Source organism: Ambystoma mexicanum, chromosome 3q (genome assembly GCF_040938575.1).
Source record: "Ambystoma mexicanum isolate Mex_15411 chromosome 3q, UKY_AmexF1_1, whole genome shotgun sequence".
Classification (NCBI taxonomy): domain Eukaryota; kingdom Metazoa; phylum Chordata; class Amphibia; order Caudata; family Ambystomatidae; genus Ambystoma; species Ambystoma mexicanum.
Genome location: NC_090926.1, coordinates 705,191,454 through 705,217,884, shown reverse-complemented (window position 1 = coordinate 705,217,884; position 26,431 = coordinate 705,191,454).

Below are 26,431 nucleotides of genomic sequence, written 5' to 3'. Positions count from 1 at the left end.
GTAGTGTTTTCTGCCCAAACATTATGTGTTTCTACTGACTTCTGCAATTGTATTCACTCTCCCCTCTTGCTTCTCCACTCTTTTGACTGCTAACTCTCTGTTCTCTCCTCCTTTCCCGTCTCCCTTTTCCTATCTCCTCCCCTTACTTTCTTCTATGCACTTACTCAGAATTGTCTCTGGACCTAGTATGATAGCAACCTCGTTTGTCTCCTCCTCCCTCCCCTTACTGTTTTTTTCCTCCCCAACCCCTCTCCAGCACTATCTGAAATGTCGTCAGGTCTAATATGATAGTCACTTGTTTTGTTTCTCCCCTACCTTTCTGCACCCTTCTCCCTCACCTCTTGTTTTTTTTCCGGCTCTACCAGAAATGTCGTCAGGCCTAGTATGGTAGTCGCCTGTCTGTTTCCATTTCCTTCCCACTCACCCCTCCCTTCCTTATCTATGCCTTAGCTCTTGCACTATCTGAAATGTCGTCAGGCCGAGTACGATAGTTAATTTCACATCCTTACTGGTCATGGCCTGTAAGAATGTCATTGTTTTTTCCCTTGTTCCCTCCCTTGCCTTGAAGCGCTTTGAAACACATTGTGTATAGGTGCTATATAAATAAACTATCATATCATATCATATCATATCATATCATATCATCATATCATAAGCCACCCTTGCACGGAGATTAGGAAATCCTAAAACAAGGACATGTATTCCAGCATGCACCATTCTAATCAGGAGATACTAGTACAGCCTTGTCTTTAACCTAGCATTCTTGGATTTGTAGTCCTTGGTGTAACAAGGGGGAACCTAGGACTGATTCAAAGTCCCAGAGTGTAAAGTTAAATCCAGGACTATACTACTATCTCCTGGATGGAATGGGGAATTGTTGCATGTATATAAGAGATCTCTGTGTTAGAAGCTCTTATGTGAAATATGTGTCTGGATGGCTCTGGAAAACGCACAGGGAATTATTTTCCGGCCATGCTTAACAAGGCTGTGGTGGGAATCACTAGCGTAAAAACCTTGTGTAAGGTGTTTATTGATTTCCGCTATGGCCCTTTTTCGTTAATGTGTATGGCAGAGAGGAGCGGTGGAACACAACTTGCCTTTCTGCTGCTCCCTTCCTCTCCACCATTCAAATACTCACAGCGTTTGGGCCATCATGAAAATGCTGAGGATCCCAATGGGGTTCGCCAGCTTGTTGTGCCAGCAAAAAGCAGGCGGCCCCCATAACGATCCATCGTAAACACTGACTCACATGTGTACATGGTCGGCGGTATTTCCATTATTTGCATGGTGTAGTGCAAAAGAGAAAAGCAAAATGCTCCGCGCACGCTTGTATGCTGACAGTTACCCTTCCTTTTTGCACTACGCCGTTCAAGTGACCAAAATTCGGTGGCAGGGACCTGTACACGGCAAAGTACAATCCTGTAGGTCCCAGTCAGGACTGAAATATTCCACTGTGTGCAATCAGTGATTTCCTGTCCCTGTGAAAGCTTTATTTCACAGTGAGAGGACATCACTGACTTCATGCAGTGTTTTCTGATGAACTTCCCAGTATGGAGATAGGGAAATCACATGATAACTCTAGCTCACTCCAGGTGTAATTCTAGCCCACTAAGCAATGTCAGCACTTCATCACACACACATTCCAGGCTTTCGTTGGTACAAATATGTAAGGTTCGGATTATAAAGCCTTCAATAATTCTATGTTATAGAGTTCTGCTTGGAGAATACACAGATAACAGACATCTGAAAACGTAAATCCTTATAAACATGTTAACCTACAAGAACAACACCAGTTTTATTTTTTGCATCCTGAAAAAAATGTGATAGTGGACATGAATCAAAACTTCCCACCCCGTGTCAGGCTAGTAGTCATCATAGGTATACGCCAATCGTTAAACGGGGATTTTATTCTATTCACTTCAACTGATTTGGAAATTAGCACATGTTTTCTAGATAATTGGTGTCGTTTGGCCTCTTTCATTTGGAAATGTCCTGCCATTACGGAAACGTGTTTGAGAGCTCATAACGAGGTGTTGGCAGTAGCACCGGGCTATGCTACATGTGCGTCTCTCTCAACCAGATCTAGCTTTCTGGTACCTTTTAAACTAAAGGGAAGCCTATTTAAATGAAAATTAACTGGTGCTTTGTGTTGCACTTCACCCCCACAGAGAAGAAAGGAACACACATGTAATCGCCATGCACTACTATTACAACTAGGCCAAACTAGCCCAAACAAGCCTAACCACCACTCTCCCGTAATATCCACACAATTGGATTTTGAGAATCTCAATTGTGTGGGAAAGACCAGTCTGACAACCCTGACGTCCACGGCTGTCTAGCTCGGCCACTGGCAGCTCACACAGCTTGATCTCGCAACGTCACTTCTGCCAAAACTCGAAAAAAAATGTCGAGGCTTGATTAAAGCAAGGTCAAAGAGGTCCCATGAGCAGGAGTTTTGGGAGGGGAGAGGCAGGCATGGCTGGGAATGGGCATAGAGGTTAGCATGGCAACAGGCAGTCAATGGTTGGGCAGCTGGGCTCAAAAGCAAACAACACCTACAGACTGTGTTTCACTCCTCATATGCAGTTTATGTGTGTTTCTCTTCATATGCCATTCCTCCCTTTCTGTACTCTGTTGCAATAGTTTAGGGGCCAATTCATGGAACAATTGTACAACGAAATTGGTGGCGCAAGTGTGAAAAATCCAGTGCACGCGTGCAAATCGAACGCAAGTGATTCATGGAAGTCTGTGCGCGTGTTTTTCCTGGGAGCTGCGCCAAACCCGCACCTACCTTACACGTCACTGCAACATCCCGAACACCGTGCACAACGCGCACAGCGAAAGCACACAACGAGTAGAGCACACACCAAAAAGGGGGTGGAACATGCGGAATGGGAACAACGCGTGAAAATGAGGACGTAACTGGGAAGTACTGCTGGGAAATACACAGAACGCCCACACGCTCGCGAACAACAAGTATTCATGGAATTGAATAGGGAAAACCTGCTCACACCAGAAAAAAAGCACAAGCGTAAACACATCCGCCACACAAAAGCAGGCGGAAGCGCCACCACGCAGAATAAAAGTGCGCGCAAACAACAAACACGCATATACAGCTACAATGAATGTCACATTTCTCACAGCAGTGATTGTGGGATAACGCAGGAGGAGGAGAATAGCCAGGTCCGCATTTTTTTGCCCAGGACCATCCTTTTTGGGATGCCTGATGACCAGGTCTATGGCAGGTACAGGTTTCCACCTCATGTCATCCTAGAACTGGCCACTGAGTGGGAGGATGACCTCACATCACACACCTTGTGCTCCCAAGCACTGAGCCCCTTGGAAAAGGTGGTCAATGTCCTGCATTTTTTGGCCACAGGGTAATTTCAGCGGTCATCTGCCTTAGTTTGGGGCATCTCACAGGCCACTCAGTCATGCTGCCTACACCAGGTGCGCGCCCCTCTGTCTGCAGGCACATATACATGCCCAGAACACCCGCAGAAAGGAAGGCCACGGTCCAGGACTTTTACAGGGTGGCACACTTCCCCAAAGTGCTCGGTGCCATAAATTGAAAACATGTGGCCCTACGTCCACCTAGGACCACTGAGAACATCTACTGCAACCACAAGCACTGGCATTCCATGAACGTACAGGTTGCATACAATGCCCATGGAATCATCACATCTGTCTATGCAAACTATCCTGGGTCTACCAATGACAGTTTCATATACAGAGTGTCCGCCCTGAGCCGGGCCCTGGAACCTGGGAAGCATGGCAACACATGGCTCATTGGTAAGTACAAATGCCTGTGCACATACATGCATGTCACACACAGACAAATACACAAACCCAACTAATGACAACCGTCATCACCTCCCCAGGGGACAGTGCCTACCCTATGAGCACCCACATGATGACGTCAATACGGAACCCCACCCCACCACCCCAGGTAAGATACAACACAGCCCATATTGCAACCAGGGCCATAGTGGAGCGTATATTTGGAGTGCTAGAGTCACACTTCCGCTCCCTTGACCGCTCTGGCCTACAGCTACTATATGCACCACCACCAGTGTTCAGGATCATTGTGGCAGCATGTGTCCTGCACAATGTTGCAACACGGCGCGGCATACTGGTGGACATGGTGGTGCCCCCACATCCCCAACCACATGCACAGGCACTGCGCATGGGAGCGGAAAGGGCACGTGGCGAGGCAGCCCAGACCCTGCTTGTGGCCACATTTTAAAATATCAAAAGAAAATTGAAATAGAAGAAGCCATCCCCAATATTAAGAACGGACTTGAATAAGAGTGGGACAATGAGATCTAACTAAAGGATACCACAAAGGTAAATATGACAAAGAGGATTTAACAATAAAGAGTCTCCCATAAACTAATGGGAAGTATACGAGATAGCAACAGGAATACCACAGCGCAATGGGAAGTATAAGAGACAAACAGGAATACCATAGTGTAACTGGTTCACAAGCAAGATCAGAAGGAAGCAAGATAGGAAACAGGAATGAGAGAGGGATTATTTAACCCTTTTGAAATGCAATTAAAGTATATTATAATGTAGAAATTGAACTACATTTACTAAATGAGCCGTCTTTTTAACTTGTTTTCCCAGACCAATATCCGGAGTCTGACCCAGAGTCGAATTAGAAGAGACAGTGAAAGAAGCCTATATTCCAGGCAAAAACAGGGGACAAGCACTATTTGGAGACAAATTACTGTTGTGTTTTTTTCCCCGGAAGAATTTCCTGGCTAATTGTATGAAAGTTGAGTTGAGGAATGAAACATGTCGGGTGTATTTGTGAAAGATGAAAGAATGGATGGCTAAGTGAAAATCACCAGTGATGAAATTTGTAGACTATCAGTCGGTATTACAAGCTACAATAGACTGACAGATAAGATCTAGTTGTGACTAAAAGCACAGATATAGTGAATTAACAAGAAGGATTACACTACAGATTGTCTACAAGATATCTTGTCAGAAAAATAAATTTTTATAATTGCTATTGTAAAGTAAATAGGGAAAATCAAACAAAAAATATAAAAATATTGCTTGTTGATGAAGTGTGTTTTTAGAGAAAAGAACAAAATGTTATATTTTTTTAACATATGAAAATAAAAGTGATATTACTTTTGTTATAAAAACGGTATGTGGTATGTTTGAATTTAATAAGTAAATACATACAATTCAGGGTCAAATCTGGATAAGGATGAGAAAACAAGGGACCCCTTGCACATACAATATAAAGGTGTTGACTTTGAAATACCACTCCAGTTCTAAAAACATTAGGAACGAATCCGGTCAAAGGTCTCTACTAGTCGAACTACCCACTTGAAGTACTCCTTAAGCCCATCACTCAACCAAACACCATAATAACCATTTTTAAATATTATCCCTTGAAACTATCTAACATAGATAATTGTTTTCAACCTAAACCCAAGTTTATTACACGGTCGGCGGTAGCAGCCGTGTACTTATGGTTACGTTTTTAAACCTATAGGAAGAGCACTTTTTGGGTGATTTATCCTCACCAAACTTTGCAAAAAGGGAATATGGCCTGCTCTGAATTTATTTGGCTAGTTTGGTGAGGTTTCGTCAAGGGGGGGGAGGAGTTATAGGGGAGTCCCACATTTTTTTCTTCCATAGACATTATAGAAAAGATTTAGATTTTGCTCACGCCTACAGCCGAAACCGCTGGATGGATTTTCACCAAATGTGCGCCAGCCGCAACCGCTTGGTCCCAAAAGCATGCGTTTGTTAATTTGGTTTAAATCCATCCAGTAGTTTCTTTTAAAATGAGCAAAATGTAGGTGCAAAAAAATGTGTGATATCTGGCTCAAGTCCGCAGACCCATTTCCCTGTCCAGTCTGCGGACAGGATTCCGATTGACCTAGACGGTGCGGTGATGTCCGGGGACATCGGATGCACCCACTGATTGGATGGTGAAAAGCGTGAAGTGCATCAGATTTTTGGAAACGCCCACCATGTTGGATTCGTGGTCATCCGCCGGTGTATAAAAAAGCACAACATTGCACTTGTCAAACTTATGATACAAGCTCTTGGGAGGTGAGAGGGGTGATGAGGATGGGATGGGATATGGCCATGAAAAGCCAAAAAACTGGTCTTTTTCACCCCGAAAGTCCGCAAAAGTATCCGTCTGGATGTTCGGGGACAGTCATGTGATGTTCGTTGACACTTCAGATGTTCGGGGACATCTATGCCTATTTCTGCATTACAGGGTTGGTGAAAAGCAGTTCTTAGATGGCTTATAACTTTGGTGCCACTCAATGAAACTGAAAGACATATTGGAATTTTATTCTAGACTTGATTCGGAATAGTTTTGGGTAAGAGTTGAGCTGTGTTGTCAAGAGGGAACACATTTAGAGGAGGGGTCCCAACATATTGTAAAGGATTTTAAATGTTGTGCCAATTGACAAATTTGCAGAAACGTTTACAAAACAATTTTAAATCAAGAAATAAATGATTTTGTGAAGATTGGTGGGATTTTTTCAAAAGAGGGTAAATTAAAGGGGGTCTCAGCATTTTTAGATGGCTTATAATTTTGTTGCCGTTTGACGAATGTGGACAAAAGTTTTCAGAATGATTATAGAACCAACCTTCAATGTTTGTGTAAAGACTGAATGGATTTTGTAAAGTGGAGGTTGAGTTACACGACTATTGTATACACATACATTTTGACACCTTAAAATAAAATAAAACATGGGGGATTTCAAGCAAACTTGTGTAAGGAGCATTGGCAAGGACCTTAAAACATGGTTTTGCAGATGTGCCTGTGTTTTATTTTTTTGGCAAGTGTCATAATGTAGGTACAATAATAGTGATATACTTTTGGTGACTGAGGTGTGGCCATGGGCAGTGGCCAGATTGTCCGGGTCATGGCATAAGGTCATGACCGGGGCAATCTGGCTACTGGCCATGACCGTGAGGGATGAAAAAAAATGGGGTTAAAGTGGCCATCTCCACCTGGGACCGGATATGTGATACAGTTATACGAAAGTGGGATAGGATTGAAAGGGAAAAAATGTGCTTGTGGTAATATGGTCATAGGGTTCTGTCTTCCCCTTCTGCAAGCTGCCATGGAAAGGGAAGAGGGGCTCTGTACAGAGCATGGCCTTCCCTTTCTATGGGGGCCATCTTGGAAAAATCTTTTTTTTAGCACCCCAGGTTCCCGCTTTGGCGAAGGGCCTTTATCCCTCATTGCAGGGGTTGCAATGGAGGATAATGGTCTGGAGCCTTTGTTATTTATTTATTTATTTATTTATTTATTTACAATGCGCCGAAGCCCGCAGGCATCAGTGCGCATACAGACACATTTCAGTTAGGCCGATAACTTGGGCTGCCAGGCCGTTATCCCCCAGAACGGGGGATGAACACCACATTATTCCCATTAGCTTAACACAAAATGCTAATGTAAATATTGGAAAAACATATTGAGTCTATGTACTTTACTGAGAGATGTAAAGTAGTTGGAGTCTTTAAGATTTTCTTTTAGTTCTATTTTTTAACTGTGAAATGTGGTTCCTAAAGGAACCTTTCTTTTGTTGTTTTAAAAAATAAAATGTTTCCAGGAGAGTTTAGAACGTAAGGTGATGAGGGAAATGAAGGAAAAGGCACCAAGCACTAATATGGAGGGGCACGTCGGCAGGGGACTATGTTGTGCATGTGTTACTTCTAAGGTACTGGGCAGTGTTTCTCATGCTCATTGATTACAGCTTCTAAAGCACTTTGAAATTGTTTCCCCGTGCAGAGTGGTGTATTTCAGTATATATAGAGGACTGTTGTCTTCCAAAGATATGGATCAACAGCCTCTTGCATTGCTTGCAAGGTAGCTGGTGGGATTTTGTGTCCCTCTGCAGTAGGCTATGTTTTTACAGTATTGGTAGGGAAGATGATGTCAAAGAGGATAGCCTACCACTTACTAAGAAAGGAACAATCTTGCTGAGAGCATTGCGGTAGTTGGATTTCGTGTGGTGGCGCATGGAGGTCGTCCCGTTGGAGTAATGTCCAGGTAGTCCGGGACTGAGTACAAAATTGCACACATTGCATTTCACTTTTTTAGCTTTAGCCTTTGGTACATTCTCAACAGTAGTAAAGAAGGCTGGCAATAGCTGATGCAATTTTTGAGATAAATAGCAGTTTTGCTACTATTCTTCCAAGTATATGCCTTGTACTAGATTGTTAATGGATAATGAGTAAGAATAGGTGAAGGGGCTGTGCAAGGGTACATTTTGAGCTTGAAAGTTCCTAGATCAGTGGAAAATGAAGTTTCTAACTGTCCTCGAAACAAGGACCTGAATGCGAAGTGCAAACGCGTTCATGAAGGCGTCATCATGCCACGCATGAGCACATGGGGACGTGGCACTATCCGGAAGGTCCGCGAAGACGTCAGACATTCGCCGACGTCGATGGAAGCAAAGACAGTGGAAAAAGTATAGAAGTGTTAAAAATGATGATAGAAGGTGGGTAATGGCATTGTTTTAAGGTGAAATTTTGTAAATTGGACAAAAATGTTGTTATATTGGGGTAAGTATGATATTATTAAGTTGTAGGAAAATAGCATGTACTGGTTAAAAACTCATGAAATTCTCTGAAATAAACATTGTTAAAGAGACGTTATGGTGAAGTTGTACCAATAAAAACAGATACAATTCACTGACAAAACTTTATTAAAGGGACGTTATGGTTAAGTTGCACTAATAAAAACCTATGAAATTCAATGAAAAAGGGATGTTATGGTTACAAATAAAATCGAGAAACCTCAGAAATTCACCAGTTATGGTAAGCTAAGCAACCATAACTTGCGCCACCACCATGCACTACTAAGACTAACACCCAGGGCATCAAAAATGAGATCACAAATGTAATCGATGACATACCTGATGACATCACATATCTGGGCCACTTGTTTTTGTTGACTGACATGTCAACGTCCAAACAGTAATCAATGATTACACACAAGTAATTACCATCACTCCCACCTACACCCACTTTTCCTAGTCCCTGAACTCCAGCCAATCTGTGCATACCAAATACAAATTGCACGTACAGCCACTAGTCCTAGTCCCTGCACTTCGGCCAATCTTTGCACCTCAAAAGCAAATTGCACATACACCCACTATTCTTAGTCCCTGTCCCTCCACCGATCTGTGCACCCCAAATGTAAATTGCACCTTCACCCACTATTCTAGTCCCTGTACTTCCACCAATCCTCACAGTACATGCACCACCAAGGCGCACTCCAAATCCCCATGACTGCAGCCAGTCCACCTCCTCATAGTACATGCACCTCAAAGATGCGCTCCAAATAACCATGACTCCACAGCCACTCCCCTTCCAAAAATGACATCATCTTTGCACTAAGCTTGACTCAGAGGTACATCAATCGGACACCCTCATAGCACCATACAAGACAACTACCTTGACAAATTTTGAATGTATATTACCTGCTGTTCACTTGGAGACAGGAACTTGATCATTGGTCTGCCAAACACCTACAATATGTGTGTGCTTCACTCACATAACTCACAGCTGACATCAAGACTCGGACTCCACTGAATGTACTACAATGCCACATGCAACAGGAATAAATGGCAAAAAACCCTTACTGAGCCAAGAGTGTAGAACAGGCAGACCACCTTTATCTCTAGGACAAGGTGCCGCATTTTCATTTGCCACCAATGAGAATTGGGTCTTGCCTCCCCATCCCTCCCTGTAGGAGAAAAGCTCAATTGCACGAGAGAAACAGGATTCCCCAGGTTTCTACCTCTGGTCTCGGGTGTCTGTCTCCCATGTGGGCTGACCATACCCCTGTCCAGTGGGGCCTGCTGGTCCTTAGCCAGAGTCCTTCATGACCAGGGCCATGGGAATGCATTGCACTACCAGATGGCTACCCTGCTCTGGAAGTCCTGTTGCCTATCAATTTGAAACTTGGCTCCAGTTGGGTCCATAAGGAGGCTGGATGCTCTTGGAGGCCCACACCTTCCCTCTGTAACACAGGGTACATAGATTACAAGTAAGTGTAGTCACCGTTTCCTGGATTACTATACACAGTGTGTCAGGTTCCTGTATGCATTCCACATTGAACTTTCTGCCCAGCCTGGGCTCTGTGGTGAAACCACCTTACATCACCAAGTGGCCCAGGGCCATGCCTCAGGCAATGTCCTAGCTGGGTGTGTTCTTTCCAGAGTACAACTTTTTTTTCCACACACAGCAGGGTGCCTTGCAAACAGGAGAACATCTGCCGACTTGCAGCTGCATGCAAGGGCAGCCTCTCCACCTTCCTTCCCGCACAGCATTGGATAGATTTTGTGTACTTGTTCCATCTAGGGTTGGACTCACTGCCCAACCTCGGCTGTTCTCCCAAGCTATTAGCTATCACCTGCCTTGGGATCATGTCACCTCAAGGGTATTCCCCCTTGGGTAGGGCCCCTTCTGCATCATACACAAGGCTGTCTGGGGCCGGGGACCACGATATCTACAACTGGCTCCCACTAAATACTCTCCCTCCAGATGTTATGTTCCTCCTGCACCAACTCTCTGTGTGTTAAGCACTTCGCTAAACTGCAAGTTGTTGGTCAATCTCTTTTCTTAGCAGTCTCCCTCCTATTAATAGCCTTCATCTTCGTCTTGAGTGGGATCTCCTAAAAATCTGGAAGCTCCTCAAGACTTTCCTGTTCACCTCCTCCTTCCCTTTCCCCCTCATCTGTTAAATCCCACAGTTGCTGAGATTGGTGACCAGGGTCCTTATGTGTCCTACCGGGTCCTGGCCTTTCGCACCCAATCGCCTATAGCCTCCATGCCTCCAAGCACTTCGCCTTGGCACCCACTGTCCTTTGTCACCACAGGCCTGCACTTTCTCATTTATTGGCGGCTGACCACTCCACCTAGGCACTTACAGATGTTCACTCCTATCACTTCATTCTTGATACACCTAGCACTTACCCCCACTCCCTCATTCCTTCTCTCTCTCTGCACTTGCACGTTCTGAATTCTCACAAGGCCTAGTAGGTCCGCCTCCATCTTTCATTGTTGTATTTGTTCTTCAGTCCCATTTCCACTCCCTGTTGCCCTGTGGGTGCTTTGAAACACAATTTACCTGTTGCATACGCGACTTACAAAGGCCCTACCCTCCAAACAGAGTGAAGGCTGAGCATCCCGGCAGCTCCACAGTGGTCAGATCAGAGTGGAAGGCAGGTCATTTGGCGAAAGTACATGGGTACGTGTGGTTTTGCAGGCCACGTGAGTCATGAGTCATGCCCTTGCCCTTCACCAAGCACATTTCACACCAGCTGTCTGGGATGATGACCGTTCTGCATGGAGCTGCCTCACTCTTTACCACGCTGGTGGTGGACATGCATTTTGCAGATGCCCCGCCTCCCTCTCAAATTGTGCATAGGCCCAGCTTCTACCTCCCACCCCTCTGTGGAGGAGCAGACTGGGCTGCTGGGCCCCAAGGGGCTGACCTGTCCACCCGTCCCACAGGCATTGATGTACGCACCAATGCTCGGGTCGTGCCCCTGAGGGTGTGAAGGTCAGCACAAGGTGGTGCTGCAGCTCCCCTGTTGCCACCCTCCAGCATGTGTGGCTACCTAGTTCATCCTGCCATTAGCATATGCTTGTCTCAAGGATCAAGCCATGAAGTGTAAGTACACATGGCTGGCTCGGTGAAACTGTGAATGACCGATCAAATCAGTAATCGTTCCCTAGTTCACTCCGTCTGTCATTTGGATAACTGAGGACATTGCAGAGACAATACATGCCAATGAGTGCTGACCTCCTAAGATGCATGCATCAATCATACCAAAACCAATCAGGGCTCTCCTGGGTGCTATTGTGACTCTAGACAACCTGGAGGCGATTGCACGTCCCTGTAATGGCGACGATACAGTTGAATGTCTGCCCTTCAATCCTTCAATTGTAGTGTCTGTACCTATCATGATGACCACGGGAAATGGCGGATCATAGTTCGATACTGTAAAGGGAGCCTGAGAAACAGCTACCACATCCAAGGAATTCAGCAGGTGCATAAATTACCTTCTCCTGACTTGTGGAGAAAGTGATGAAAAATAACAAATCAGGACTCTTACGAGGCCCAGTAATTGGAATGAGTGCACTTTCGATCCATTAACACGGATCCATTGGAGGACAAGTCTGGTGACATTATATGCCATAATTGACAGCTCAAATAGCGTATCTGAATATTGCTACATTTACAAATGCATGTTGGATCAAGGTATCAAGCTGGAGGTCTGCTGGCAAGTGAGCAACTGTTTGTCACAGCTACTTCTTCCCAGTACCTCCGTGATGCATTTGTCTGAGTGTCCCGGGGGTCCAAAGTGTTCACTAAATCAGAGTGTTCAATGCAGGCCGGTCACCTGAATACCTCAGCCAGGATTATTTGAATATGACTTTGCTGCTATTGTGTTGGTTGGTGGAAAAGTGACCATGTTGGGAAGGGGCCGGTGGGGGCCTTGGCAATGTGACGCTAGAGCTGTAACTGTTGGAAAAAGGCAAGATGATCCAGTGTAAAAGCATTGAGCAAGATTGTCTTCATCATTCCAGAATAGAAGTTTGAGGTTTGAGGATGATCAGATACCATCCTAGGTCATACCATAAATGATGATGACAAGCTATCTGGTGGCGTCATTCTCAATACCCACAGAGTGGCTTCTGGGATGAGTATGGTTGCAAAGCAGAAACATAAAGAAATTGACAGAAGGGCACCACCAGGTGTGGAGCCTGTGGCTTGAATTGATTCAACATGGAAAAACTCACCTGGCCTGGACAGGATAAGGAATGTCAAACTGATGGCTTTGTTTCCTTTCTGTGGGTGCATGGCCATTCTTAGTTAGTCGAATTGATATGTGAGGTAAATTCTGATAATGAACAAGACTCCAGCATACCAACTAGTCATGCTACCTCCAGTGGTTGGAGATCAACTTCTAGGAGGAACAAGTGGCGTTCAGCCACACGAGCCAGACAGGTCTGTGATGCCCTTTGATGTCTGTGGATGCATGTGTGCCACACTAAACAGATCACTGTGTGTCTACCCTTCACCAACACGTCCAGGTAACATGCTGAACTGTGTGTGTGACAGGTATTGTGGATAGCAATCTATTCACTTAAATTAGGAATTCCCAACATGTGCAGGTCATACTCTTGCATTGATGAAGTTCATGAGCTTCGAACACAGTGCCTGTTTCCACTACTGATTGGATGGTTCAGTGAGCTCCTCAGATTGGCCCCGCTGGGGTCGGCAGCATCCCTGGTGGTGCACGAGAAAATGATCACACACTACAATCTACAGGGAGTGTAAGTCATAACAAGGTTCCTGTAGATGAACCTGCAAAGGGATCATGAATGGCGGATCAGCCAGAGGTTGCGTCCCATAAGAGCACACCCACAGCCTGGGGCATACCTCGCACCATGGTCTGGCCACCAAAGTGGTTTGTGAGTGTGACGTGGAAGACCAGTAGCTGAGATTGTGCCATCTTGGAGTTGGATTGCTTTTGAATGCAGCACAGAATGGGTGGTCAACTCCACCTGAGGCTAAATATGGTGAGACTGATAGCCAACAAGTACCATACGGGAAAGTTAAAATAACTCAGAAGATAGAGTCCAAGAGGGTGGCAAACTGTCTGAAAGGTAAATGGGTGTGGTCTGTGCGGTCTGCCTGGGGGATTTAACACAATGGGCAGGTCGGTCTCCCAGAATTACAGACCTTCTTTGGGGAAACACTTCCTGGGGTTCGCCCTTCACTTGCAGCGTGAACTCCCTCTATAGCATTCCATGGCAAATGACACTGGGTTGGCTGTGAATCCCCCTGGGGGCTGGTGGCCCTCTGCTGCACCAGAGAGTGTCACACCCCCTGGCAGCAATTTCCCATGTGTGTGGGGCTGAGGGAGATTGAGTGCTTCTGCACCCTCCTCTGTCAACTGCCCCAGGCCCTTTTGGGAATAGCTGTGGTGGCAATGGGGGAGGTGGACCCCTGCTCCTGGTGCAACTGTTAACTGGAGTGGACAGTCCTCAGTGAGCCGAAACGCATTGTGCCGCCAGGTCAGGAGGCCTCCGACAACTGCCAAGGGTCTGTGGTGATGTTGGTTACATATCTGACTCATTCTGAAACATGGACCGAGGAGTTCAACACTGAAGAGAGAGTCCAAAGATGCCCCTCCTCACCCCCATATTCATGTCAAGAAGAAGAGCCAGGAATGTTTGCTGCCACCCATCTTATTTTGGACGAATCCCAAGTGCACAAATGATTGACAAGTATACTCAAAGTTATCCTCTCAGTCAGCCATACAGGCCAAATACCATGCAAGTTTATACATGTGTAGGAGTACAACCAGAAATAATGGACAGAGAAGCCTATATGGACAGTCTCGACTGAGCACGAAGAAGCCACAATGCTGACGTCATTAGTGACACCAAGATGTAGCAGCGTTAGACATGAAGCATATTCACAGCCCTCCACCGCATCACACAAACACACACTTGCATACATGAAGAACATGCATACACTGTTCTATAGCTGGTGCAAAAATACATACTATTGATGCTTTTATTATTTTTGTATTAGCCACATTTAATAAGGCAGAACCGCAAGGCACAAGAGATCCTGATAAAGCTTGCAGATGTTTAAAGCAAACAACCCTATGTAACTGCAGAGATTTATGTTGAACCTGGTAGGACCCACTATAAATAATGTATAGAGTACCTAGGATAACATTAACAAGTAGAAAACATATTAAATGCCTATGGAAAATTACAGAAGGCCCAAGAGCCACAGGACCTGAGACAAGGGAAGCTGATTCTGGCTGCATGGAGCATGTAGAAGGCTCAGAGCAAAGGTCAGATTGCACAGACACATTCCAGTCACCAGGCGACAAAGGGACCATCTGGAGAGAAACTGAATAAATCCTCATACATGTGAGCTGCAGAGCTCAATTCTGTGGTCCCTAGACATGTGGTACAGCCAGATGAGACAATGGACATTCACCTGTGGTGGGAGAGCAGAGCCAATCCCATCAAGTAAGACGCAGACTGCGACAAGTGTTACGACAGAAGGAGCACATTCTCATAGGCAAGGTGATACACATAAGTTACAATGCAGATACGTTATCGTTCACATCAACTTGAATAGGTCCACAGCGAGCCAAGAACTTGATCGAGTCCCAGTCCTGTGGAGATCAGCTCTAACCAATCATATCCGAGAAACACAGGAGTTGATGGCAAGGGGCATGAACCAATGGTAAGCCCACTACTCTGCAAAAATGTACTGCAAAAATGTAATCGATAGTTTCTTGGGGATGGGAGAGGCCAGCCACCTGACATGCAAGGACCAGTAGAATAACCCCTGCAGGGTTCTCCCATAGGTAATTGTACTCTCGATACCCAGTCCCTTGTAATGACAGGTTTTTTGGGGAAGGGCCCAGATGATGATTAAATATTTATACAAAACTAAGACTTAGACGTACCCAAGAATTCCTGTTTTCTTGTATTGATCCCTGTCGGTTTTATTTGCATTAAACTGCAATATTATTTGCCTTTGGCTAAGTCCTCCATTTGTTCTGGGGAGGGTGTTGGGCCCTCCAAGTTGGTGGACATTCAACCATACTCTGTCATACCTGGGAGTCCCTCCCAACAACATGTGCCCCAATCTGAAGGCTGAATAAACCCTGTGGAGTAATGAAGCTGCTGGCTGCAGTGTGATCTTGTTGTGGTGTTACAGCAGGTGCACCACTGTGTTGGGGTGGTGGAGCATGAGCATCTGTGGTATGACACAAAATATAGAGAATCATGTCTGAGGAGGGCACAACCAGAGGAAAGTCAGTTGTTTGTATGTTTCGGTCCTGACGTCAAATCAGTCATATGACCTGTGTTTAGGGGCAAAAGACTAACCAAACAATCTAGTAGCTAGTTCAATCCCAATTCCCTCTCAGGATAGCCGGTGTTCAGAAAAAAATAACTGTTGTATCTGCTCAAGCAAATGTTGAGAGGTTGTGGTGCCGAAAAGATCTCAAACGCAAAAAGTGAAATATTTTTAAATATCTATGCAAAGAGTACGTAAAGCGCGTTTATTTAATTTTTGTTTCATGCTGTTACACTGTTGCGGTGTGGCAGTGGCATTGTGCCTGGGGCCGACTTTTATCATACGCAAGTGCCTTTCTGCTTAATGGCACCATGTGGAAACTATAACATTGTCGCTGCTTTCTACCTGCATTCAAGGCCGCTGAAGTCCCTCCTCTCTTTACCTCAGAGTTGTGATTGGCTGATCTTGCTTCAAGTGTCCAATGGGGAACCAGCAGGCTTTACCCGGCCCCCTCTTCTAAGGCCCACTTTTAAGGCCCTGTCAGTTCCCCTGTCCGATTACTGGCTGGGACTGAGGGCCTCTCCTACCCATGGAGGCTGATGACAAGCTTCCGGACACTCAGTAAGCAATGGACCCCAACACTTCTCTATAAGTCAGTTCCCTTAACTCTTCACCACTTTGATCCTTTCGTTCATACCAGAACTGTTGGAACTCTCACTTCACCCCAGCTGGACCCAACAACAACAACAACAACAAAAATGTTTTGCCCAGTTGCTGCATGCATTTCACAATGCCCTGTTAATAAAACGTTTCAGTTGTGCCCAGCTGCTGCATGTAGTTCACCTTGCCTGCTAGAAAAAACAATATTAGTTTTCCCTGCTAGAAAAACTATTTTAGCTGCACCCAGTTGCTGCATGTAGTTCACCTTGCTCTGCTAGAAAAACGATTTTAGTTGTGCCCAGTTACTGCATGTGGTTCACTTTGCCCTGCTATTTCATATTTAAATCACAGTTGCTGCTTTTATTTCACTTGTCCTGCTAGAAAATCACATTTAGTTTGGCCTTGTGGTTTCTGTGTTCTTCACTAGCTGGCACGCTCCCTCTGTCTCCTCCCTCCCCTTGCACTCCCCATCACCCTCATGCCCCCTACCTCCAAGTGTATCAGTGCTTCAGCCTGGTAATTGTCTCCCCCCTCCACTTCAGCCAACCATGATGCTTTCTATCTTTCCTATGCTCTTCAACTGCTTCACTATCTCTGATCCTCCTATCACTAACGCTGGCCGGAAGAAACTTAAGAAGGACATACTGGCCTTCAAGCCAAGCCTTCCTATTGCAGACACCTATGTCACGCCTTCTGCCAGAGAGACTATCACTGACATTCTCTTCTTTGTTAATGCACGCGATCTATGGACTTGCTACATGGTTGGCTTTCTCTCTCCTATCGCGGTTTCTCTCATTAATGGTGGCACTTGCTCAGAGGTTCTCCTTGACCCCTTCGCCATTTCCAGAGCCATCATTAATTTTTATCTCAATGGAAACATCATGGTTCAGAATGCTCAACCCAACCTTTGTCTCTTTGAAAGGCTCCTCCCTCGCCTCTTTAACCTCACCTCTCCCTCCGGCCAGGCTCCATTGCCAACTGTGCCCTCCTCTACTGCACAGCCACCCTCCCCTTTCCTCACTGTCCCGGCTCCCTTGTCAGCCTCGGCTCCTCTGCCATCCTCCACTATCCCCCTGCCCCTCTTGCCACCCTCTGGGGGGATCACTGCCCCCTGCGCACCCTGAGGAAGACCCTCAAAGATGGCGAGCTGCTCCACATTGCCGCTCTCAACACCTGCTCTGCTGTCATACACTCGTCTGACATTTGCAACCTCCTTGAACTCATGTATCTTAATTTGCTTGAGATCACAGGGACCTGGTTCAAGGATAGCTCCATCACAAACTTTGACGCACACCTCCTGAAGGCTAGAAAATCCTATCTGCACCCAGGCCAATGAAGACAGATGGGGGAGTGGGGTTTATCTTCCCAGAATGGATACATGTGTCCATCATCCCTACTCAGGCCTACTCCTCCTTCGAATTCCTAGTTTGCAGACTCTCCCTATCTCCTAAATCTTCTCTCATTATTGCCACCTTCTATCGGCCACCAGGCCAGTCCACTCTCTTCCTTTCTCAATGGGCTGACCTGGCTTCCACCCTACTCCCCTCCTCCTCTCCACTCCTGCTGATGGGTGATCTTAACATTCATCTGGACTTGCCTGACACCTCAGGCCCTTTTTGCAACCTGTGCGACTCTCTCACCCTTTCTTTCCTTCCCTCTAGCCCCACACATACCGCAGGCCACAGCTTGGATGCTCTAATCTCTACTGCCATCCCCCTCGCTATCCCTCTTACTACCTCCCTCTCTTGGACTGACCACTCTCTTCTCTCAACACACCTGAAGGTCTCCTCAATTCTTGCTGCAATATATCCGGCACAGCCACTTGGCTTCAAAGTCACCACACCCATGTAAAAAGTGGCCGTGGCTGCCTTTGCCACCTCCTACTCTCCTCCACCCACCCCTTCGGCTTATTCCTACCCTGACCCAGCCCTCGGTAACATCAATCTCTCCAACTCCCTTGACTTTCTTGCCCCTGTCATGAAGGTCCGACTGAAGCCTTCCAAAAAGTGCAACTATTGGTACGACTCCGACCTGACTGCCCTTAAACACAAGTGTAAGACAACTGAGCAGAAATGGAATGCGTCGGAAGAACCATTTGACAAACTGGCCTGCCGCCTCCTTCAAAGAAATTATCGTCTCCGCATCCAAACCAAGAAAATAATCTTTATTGAAGCCCGCAATCTCATCAGCATCAAGCAACATGGCCACATTTTTCAAAGTCTGCAATGAACTGGCCAATCCTGCAGCAACCTCTTCTTCTGTTACAGCCACCTAGGAACTTTCCTCGGCCCTGGCTGCACATTTCACCACAAAAACCCAAGAGATCCTTTCCACCCTCTCTTAAACACCACAGCATACACCAACATCAGAGCCTCCCTTGGCCACTCCTCCTCTTACCCTCTCTTTTTTCACTCAACACACCGGATGAGGTCAGCGGACAAGTCTGATCTATGAAGGCTTCATCCAAACAGGTGGACCCCTGCCCTTCCAAAACCATTAAATAAAATATCGACTCCCTCACCCCAGCCTTCGCTGATCTCTGCCATCTCTCCTTTTTCACTGGAGCTTTCCCAACTGCCCTGAAGTACTCCCTCGTGAACCCTGTGCTCAAAAAACCTTTTACCAACCCCACCATTCCGGAAAACCACCGCCCTATCTACATCACTGCTTTCTTGGGCAAAATCCTGGAGAAACTGGCTATATCTCAGCTGCCCCCCTGCCTCACTGAATCTTTTGGTTGTTTCCAGAGCAATCAATCCGACTTTAGAGCATCCAGAGGCATGGAAACTGCTCTTTTGAACACCCACGAAGACCTGCTCTCAAATCATGACACTAACACCCCCTCGATTCTCATTCTCCTCGACCTCTCCTCTGCCTTCTACATGGTTAACCATGACATCCTGATCGCACATATCTGTGACTGTCCGGTCCTGGATCCATTGGTCCGCAGAGGCTGCTGAACTCCACAATCTACCAAAAATGTTTGAGCAACAACTGCTCAAACTAACAGCTGAAGTTCCAACCCTCTTAAGGGAAAGGGGAAGTGGAGAAAACAAAAAACGGCACAGATCTCTATCTTCGTTCTGGCTTCAATCTGGAGAGAAAGAGACAAAAACAATAATTACTCTATTCATCAAAATCTCTTGCTCCCTTGAAACTCCCAATGAGATTCCTCATTCCTCAGAGTTAGGTCTCTTCTGTCTCAACTATTGCCTTGCTTCCTAAAGTATTCTCTTACTTACTCAGAAAGTCTGAAGAGTACTTTGAAATTAGCTCCAACAAACTTGAGTGACTAGATATATCAAAGTTAATCACAAAACTGTTTAATGAGTTCCAGCAAACTTGAGTGACAAGTTAGATCAAAGTTCATCACAAGACTGTTGCTTTCCAGAAAGACTCGAGCCTACTAACTCTTCTCTGGTGTTTTAGACAATATTAAAATGATGCAGTATCTCTTCAGTGTACATTGTTAGTTTTCTTGTAAAAGATTACTTTAACTTTGCTTGGAAATTCTCCACGCAGCATGCTTTAAAGCAGAACTGTAAAACTTACCTTGCGCACCGCTTGCAGCAGGAACCCGCTGTTCATCATATCTTGCACACCTTTCACCCGACTCGGGGGCCCTGCAAGGAAATAGAAAAGCCTTTAGAACTCTTCTGCCATCTCCGCTCACCGCTATTGCTGCAGTCCAGTGCTGTGAACTGGCACGCAATCAGCAAGTGCCACAGCAGATCAGATACATCATATACAGTGAAGTAACTGGGCAGTCACGGACTTGGTGACTCTACTTACCTGAACATACCTGAGAACCCACCTAAATTGAAATCCCAGTGCAGTAACTGGGTAACACAAACTCATGGAACTAAATCAGCAAACTGCTGGAGGCAGTTCTCAAAGACAGCAACTCCGGAGCAGCACCCAAGAAATAGCGCCCCTGCATGAGCAGGATGGAGTGTGCACCAAATTAAACACACAAGTGAGAAACGCACTGTAGTGAATTAGGTATCTAGAAGGAGGGTAGGGTATCCCTTTAATTCAACCCTAACCATTCACTCTTTTGGCAGGTCAGACTTCCCACTAACGGTGGGGTGGTGTAGAACCAGAGAAGCAACTGGAAGACTTCATTGCTCCTGCAGTGACTCAGGTTAACGTGACATCTAAAAATTCTAACTATCTGCTTCACTTCGTCAGAGGTACTCTACCTTTTGTCACTTTCCCCCAGGGGGTCACTGTCTCCAGAGCCCTCGTTCTCTCCAGGCTGGACTATTGCAGCAGCCTCTTCCTCAACCTCCCTTCGTCTGCCCTGTCCCCTCTGCAAATCATACAGAATTGAACCGCAAGACTTATACTTGGCCTCAAGCCCAGGCACTGCATCTCTCTGGCACTGAAATCCCTCCACTGGCTCCTCGTGGCAGCAAGGATCATATTCAAGACCCAGTGCATTGTTTACAAGGCTTTCAGGGGCCTGGGACCTAAATACCTGCAACACTGCCTACTTAAATACTGTCCCTCATGAGCCCTCCGTTCATCTACCTTCGACCTTCTGCGAGTGAGCCGGTTCTCCAAGCAAAGATTTGGAGGGAGATACTTATCCTCAGTAGGTGCCTCCCTCTGGAATATCCTCCGTGCCGTCCTCTGCCTTGAGCTGGATCTCCTTAAATTCCGGAAAGTCCTCAAGACTTTCCTCTTTGCCTCTTCCTTCTCTCAACCTCTACCCTGCTAACACAGTTCCCTATTTTTCCCTCTCTCCCTCTCACGCTGGCTGGCTGTCGGGTGTACCTCAGAGTCTCACTGGTCCCCGGCACCCCCCCAGTCCTCTTTCACACTTGTCACAAGGCCCTACACCCCACCCACACTCAATGCACTTATGAAATTAACTCTAGAGAGTGGCTCTATCTGCACTTACCCAAGTCTTAAACGATCGGGTGCACTTGATTCCACCCCGTGACCTTCTTTGCACTTGCTCGATCCCTATGCACCACGCCTGAAGATCGTATGTCTGTTCTCCCTTTCCTTCACCCCTTAACTGCACTGTTAAAACTGCAGAATTGCCGTCAGGCCTATTTACTGTCTCCCAAACTGTTAAATGTATTTTTTACTCACTTACTCTGCCTGTGCAGATAATTATTGTCTCAGAAATTCAAGGGCTTTGAGCGACTGTTTGTTTTTCCCCATGTTCCCACCCTCCTTGAGAGCTTTGAAACACTTGCCTGTGTATAGGTGCTATATAAATAAACAATACCATACCATACCAAACCATCCACAAACATCCAATGGCTGAGAATCTCGGCTTGCTGGTGTGGACCCTGCCATCTAATATGAGTGCTCCATGGCCCACGTCTGGTAAACTGAACTGGTGCCGTGGGATGAACCAAACGCTGGGTGCCGAGACTCATAAGACCATAGAAAATGTTGTCAGTTAACATAGACAACAAGACGGGGGCCATGCAATTAAGAATCCACAAATGAGTGTGTAACAACGGAACTACCAATTCAACTAGCCCTGATAATGTATGGTGCTGGAGTCGTGGGCCCATAACCTGCCATCGTTAGCACTGAAAACTACAGTGGCGACTGTGCCGCAAGGGTCTACATCCTTCCAGATGTTCTGCAGACTGCATGTGCAACTCCCACCCACAAGGGGTGCACCTGCGGGAGTGCATGCTAGACGGGAACTGCTTGTCTCCCATTACAGACAGCCTAGTAGTCCAGATGGCCTAAGGGCAAGCTGGCGGCAGGTAGAGTGACTCCACCGAACAAGTGGGAAACAGAGAAGAGAGCCTGGGCCTTGGTTTGCAGATGGCGAATTAAGTCCTGGCCCCAGGCTACCGAGGGTGCTGATAAAGCTCCGGAACCTGGACGGTGGGCTCAAGGCAGGCACAGACACATGGCCACATGGCCATCTGGCTGGGGTGGTTTAACCTGATGACCCATGTTGTGGCTCGCCCTGCTGACTCATATATTTATCTCCAGCCTGTCTCCTTTAGCGCCCACTCTGTGGGGGCACAATGGTGGATGGGATGTGTCCACCTCAGGATTCACATGAGTGCCGCAGCTGGTGGAGGCCTTCCCTGTGCCTGTACGTGTGCACCAGGAAGGCAGCAAGCCAACCACCCCCCATTCCTCCAGTGCAGGAATTGCCCAATGGCCGTGAGCGCAGAGCGAAGCTGAAGCTAACCCGAAAGCTGTTTGCCAGGCGGGACCTGGGCTCTGACAGGGGTCCAGAGGCAGAGCTGGTAAGGCACATGGTTGGGGAAACCATGCCATTCTCTGACTCCCTGACCAAATAAAGGATGAAATGTGGGGGGAAGCGGTATGTGCCATACACTTCCTCATCTGGCATGCCAAATATTGTTGTGTGCGAATGAAAGATTCTGGCCCTCCTCATCCTTCTCCTTCCATGACGTAGTATAAATGCGAGCACCACAGGAACGGAATGCGAGCAACGCAGGAACGGTCATGGTTGCAACGTTTCTCTAGGATTGCATGGCACCTTTTATACAATTGTACATTTCTTTCTTCTTATTGTACCCTTCTTCTGCACTTATATTCCTTTCTTATAAAATCATTGAGACTAAAAAATAATGGGATAACTTGTTTTGGGAAAACATTTCTTAAGTTAAAATATTTGCTCAACAATGTACTCAATCCTTTAGTCAATATGTTTGCCAATATTCAGCACTCAATTGGTTTAACCAAATGTATTTCTTTCCTCATGTATTCATAATGCAATATATATATATATATATATATATATATATATATATATATATATATATATATATATATATATATATATATATATATATATATATCAAGTAAAAAAACATTGTTAAAAGGATGTTATGGTTACAAGTAAAATCGAAAAATCCCTGAAATTCGCCAGTTATGGTAAACTAAGCAACCATAGCTCGCGCCACCACCGTGCACTGCTAAAACTAACACCCACTACATCAAAGATGACATCACAAATATCACTGATGACACCACATGTGTAGCCCCTTCTTTTTTGTTCACTGCCATATCTAGGCCAGGTGGTTTTATTTACTGACAGTCAGAAACGTAACATTCAAAAGGTATTTCATTTATAGATGTTGCTATTCTCACATGTTCTTACACTACTTTCCTTAGAATTTAATCGCATTTTATGATGTAGCAGGCCCGAAACACAGCAAACATTTTTGTGCGTGAATACAATCATGTAAATTATACACAGTTGCTAATGATACTGCCTCTTGTTTGCTTACTTTACTCTCCATATATAATCCCCATATTTGTATGCATTGAAGTCTATTTATGTTTTGTGTGTATTAGTAGAAATATGTGATGCATTATTAGCTACTTAGTACATGTTTCACAGTATGGACATTTCTGATACAGAAACATTCACCGTTTTATTATCTAGCTTTGGAAAATTACAACTATTGCACCTCTACGGTGTATGCTGCAGCCAATACCTACATTTCTGTATGAGTAGGTTCCTGTACTAGAAAGAACACTGCAATGGAATGTTCTTTAGAACACTACATTGCCTAATGAAGTATGTAGTTTATTACACATCTCCCGATAATCCCTGATACTTTTCTGCCAACATTACATTCACAAACGCTTGTATGAAAAGTAAATGCACATGTGATGTCATCAGAGATGTCATCAATGATATTTGTGATGTCATCTTTGATGTCCTGGGTTTTAGGCTTAGCAGTGCACAGTGGTGGCGCAGGTTATGGTTGGTTATCTTACCATAACTGGCGAATTTTAGGGGGTGTTCGATTGTGCTTGTAACCACAACGTCTTTTTAACAATGTTTTTGTACTGAATTTCATAGGTTTTTAGTAGCGCAACTTAACCATAACGTCCCTTTAACAAAGTTTTTTCATTGAATTTCATAGGTTTTTATTAGTGCAAATTAACCATAATGTCCCTTTAACAAAGTTTTTTCATTGAATTTAATAGGTTTTTATTACTAAAACTTAACCTAATGTCCCTTTAACAAAGTTTTTTCATTGAGTTTCATGGGTTTTTACCAGTGCATGCTATTTTCCTACAACTTACTAGTATCATACTTACCCAATATAGCAATATTTGTGTCCAATTTACAAAGTGTCACCTTAAAACTCTGCCATTTCCCACCTTCTAGAATCATTTTTAGCACTACTATCCACTTTTTGCAACTATTTCAGCTAGTTTTGCATCCGTGGACGTCTATGAACATCTGACTTCATAGCGGACCTTCCGGACAGTGCCACATGACCATATGCTTGTGCCTGGCATGATGACATGCTCGAGAACCCGTCCGCACTTCACAATAAGATCTCTGCTTCGCGGACAGTTCAGAACTGCATTTTCTACTGATCTAGGAACTTTCAACTTCATAATGTCCCTTGCACGGCTCCAACACCTATTCCTACTCATTATCCAGTACACGGTACATATTTTTAGCAAAAGTGCTATTTTTCTTAAAATGGCATCAGCTAATGCCATCCCTCCTCCCCAAGAGCCACCACCACTGTTGTAATTAAGGAGCATGAGAAACATTGCCCCGTACCTTAGGAATAACACACGCGCAACATTTTCCCCTGTCCACCTGCCCCTCCATATTAGTGTTTGGTACCTCTTCCCTCATTTCCCTCCCCAACTTTTGTTCTCAGATCTCTTGCCAAAAACAATACATCCAAAAACAAAATAAATGTTCCTTTAGGAACCACCTTTCACAGTTAAAATATAGAACTAAAAAATAACTGCATAGACACCATCTACGTTATATTTCTCAGTAAAGTATAGACTCAATAAGATTTTCCAACATTTCCATTTGCATTTTGTGTTATACTAATGGAAATATTGGGGCGTTCATCCTCCGTTCCAGGGACTGGAATACCGGCCCAAGTTATCAGCCCAAGCGAAGCAAGGGTGGATAACAAGGTCTCCGGACCATTACCCCTCCTCATTCCAGCCCCAGAAATTGGGAAGAAGGGCCAGTAGCAGTCTAGGTTCCCAAAGTGGGAACACAGGGTACTAAAAAAGAGGATTTTTCATCCTACACCGGGACACCTGTGGCGTCCCAGTTTAGGAAGGAAAATCCTTTTCCAAGATGGCCACCATGGAATGGGAAGGCAGGGGTTCCATACAGGGCCCCTCTTCGCTTTCCATGGCTGCCTGCAGAAGGCAAAAAGAGAACCTTATGACTATATTACCACAAGCACATTTTTCTTCCCTTTCAGATCTATCCTAATTTCGAATAACTTTACCACAAAGCCAGTCCCAGATGGACATGGCCACTTTAATCCTATGTTTTGTCCCTTCTGGTCATGGCCAGTAGCCAGATTGTCTGGATCATTACCTTATTCCATGACCTGGAAAATCTGGCCACTGCCTATGGCCACAAGCTACCCCTCAGTCACTAAAGCTATACCGCTACTTAACTACATTATGACACTTGTCAAATAAGAAAACTCTGCCACATTTGCAAAACCATGCTTTTAGATCATTGCCAATGCGCCTTATGCATGTTTTCTGGAAATCCACCCATGTTTTATTTTTTCAAAACTGTCAAATGAATGCACATACAATTGTCATATAAGCTCTGCACAAAAACCCACCAAACTTTGTAAACTCATTCAAAATCACGTCAGAAATATCCCACCCATCGTCATCACCCCTCACCTCCCCAGACATTATTTCATAAGTTTCACAAGTGCAATGCTGAGAAAATATTATTGTCCCGAGGGTTCGGCCATGTATTTTTATACATACGTTGATCTATCGCAAACATTTCCATTCACCTTACCTCACTTTTCCTCTTTTAAAAACATACGAGATCTGGCAGCAGGGCGCGTCCATCTGCTGCTATTCTTATCCATTGCTGCATCTGCCTAAGGTAAACTGCCCGGATGTCACTAAATCATATGCCACACCCCTGACCCT